General features: G+C 43.2%; 1 pseudogene; it reads right to left on the bottom strand.

Moving 5' to 3' along the window:
* Positions 1-244: 244 nt before the first annotated feature.
* Positions 245-2,211, bottom strand: LOC119569887 (annotated as a pseudogene).
* Between the last annotated feature and the right edge of the window lie 14 nt (positions 2,212-2,225).

The raw sequence follows: 2,225 nt of genomic DNA, 5'->3' as shown, positions 1-2,225 counted from the left end.
TCTAGTTTTGGCCCTAATTTATCTATCATGTGAATATGGGTGAAAACTAAACTTAATGATCTGTAACTTATGAAATTAATCAAATGTTAAAAAGATTGGGTGCTCCTCTAAAAGCTGTAAAATAAAAACCCTCCTCAGATATGGCTAACACAAGTTTTCTTCAGGCCTTAATACATTTTTGGGAGGTGTGAGGCCCCTGGGTGAGCATGTTCTCGGGTAAAAAACCCCAAAGAGAGACTAGCAGCTATAGCATTCTGGGGATGGGGTGGGGCATGGTCATTGGGGGTTGCATGTGTCCCTTGGGATATGCATCCCCTGAGGGAACTTTGTGGGGCAACCCACAGTCTTTTTCCACCTAGCAGGTGCTTTTAGTTTTTCTCTGTTTACCGAGAATTGGGCATCCTTGGGTAGTGATTTCTTGTAGCTCCAAATTTTGAGTGCCTCTGCCGCTACCACAACTGGGTTTTATGTGGGGGTGGGTTTTGGAACTACACCTGATGATGTGGATGCTGCTGCTGCTGCTGTTTTGTGCTGCTGTTTCTGCTGTTTTTGCTCTGCGCTGGCGCTGTGCTGTTGTTTTTTGCTGTGATGCCAACCCCCCGGCGACCCATATGTGTCTCTTTTTTTCCTACCAGATCGTTTTTCCATGTGTTTCGCCAAAGGTAACCCATCAACACGTTCTTCCGGAGATAATTTTCAGAATAGGTCATTCTTGTGGAATATATGCTTACTTACCAGATGGTTACGCAGCTTGCTACGGTCATAGTACTCTTTGCCACAATATGTACAAAACCTCTGCCTTCCTACGATCTTTATGGGCACGTTGATATGAGTATTAAGTTCCCAACCCTCTTATAACACTTACCACATATTTGACAGTAAAAGGATGGTTTTTCATGCATTTAACTCTGTGATACCGAAGGGCATCAGAAGTGGCGAATCTTTCTCCACAGTACTGACAGTTATAAAGGAGAATGCGAAGGTGCACAACATTGATATGCCGCAATAAATCAGTTTTGGTGGCATATCGTTCTCCACACCTATCACACTGTTCTTTAAACTCAGAGTGCATCTTAACTTTGTGCATTTTAAGGGACACTTTAAGGACGGTCTTGCCACATATTTCACACTGCACCTTTGGCTTGGTGGAGGAACCACAGTGGGCCTCTGATGTTCCCTCAACTTCTTATTTGATGGCGCCATGAACCCACAGTCACTACATAAATATTCAGTTGTTTTGCGATATGTCAAACTTTTATTGTGATGTTTGCGCATGTGGAATGTTAAACCTGGAAGACTCCCCAGCTTGCAGCCACACTCTCCACACGTGAAGTCGTTTGCATTCTGGCCAGCATCATTCAAATGTTTGCTATTTATATGCATCTTGAGTTTGTACTTGAATAAGAAGGTTTCACCACATTCTTCACAAGCGTAGGTTCTGTCTTTAAATGCAGTTTTGGCCCTGCCCTTCCCCTCAGTATGGGCAATCTCCTGATGATACCACAAGTCATCCTTGCGTAGAAAATGCTTGTCACACTCCGACAAGGGTGGCTTGTCTCTGAATGTTTGCTTTACCTTTATTAAAGTATGTAATAACTCCATTTCAAGTATAGTCTCCTCAACCTCAAGAGGTGTATTATCGATGACAGTATGAACTTCCTTCTTATGAGTAATCAGATCTGTGTATTTCTTAAATTCAGAATCACATTCTGCACAGTGATATATTTTCGGTCCTTTGTAAGGTAAGATTTTTCGCTTGTTAGAAGTAGGATACTGCCCACCTAAACCTCTGCCTATGAGAGTTGATCTTGCCGCTGGTCGACCTCTTCCACGGCCTCTGCCTCTTCCTCTGCCTCTACCTCGTCCTCTCCCCCTTCCTCTTGTTTTCCGTCTCTTGCGCTCATCTTCAGAGTCATCATCAAAGTCTACATCACATTCTATACTTTCAAAACCATCATCCATTGGTTCTAACTTGATTTTAACTTCAGTTTCATCTGCAAGGACAGTAGCTTTGCGCTTCCTTCCCCGCTGGCTGTATGTTACTCTCTCTTCTCTCTTAATCTCCTTATCCTCTTCAGAACTACTGTCATCTGCTGGATTTCTTGCAAAACGCTGCTGCTGCTGTTGCTGCTGCTGGTCAGCCTTGGCTTGAGCAATTCCACTATAATACAGTCCTTGACCTTTCTTTATCTGTAGTCTCTGATGACAGAATCAGCTTAAATTTC

Source organism: Penaeus monodon, unplaced genomic scaffold (assembly GCF_015228065.2).
Source record: "Penaeus monodon isolate SGIC_2016 unplaced genomic scaffold, NSTDA_Pmon_1 PmonScaffold_1958, whole genome shotgun sequence".
In the NCBI taxonomy this organism is placed as follows: Eukaryota; Metazoa; Arthropoda; class Malacostraca; order Decapoda; family Penaeidae; genus Penaeus; species Penaeus monodon.
This window is presented reverse-complemented; position numbering and strand designations above follow the sequence as displayed.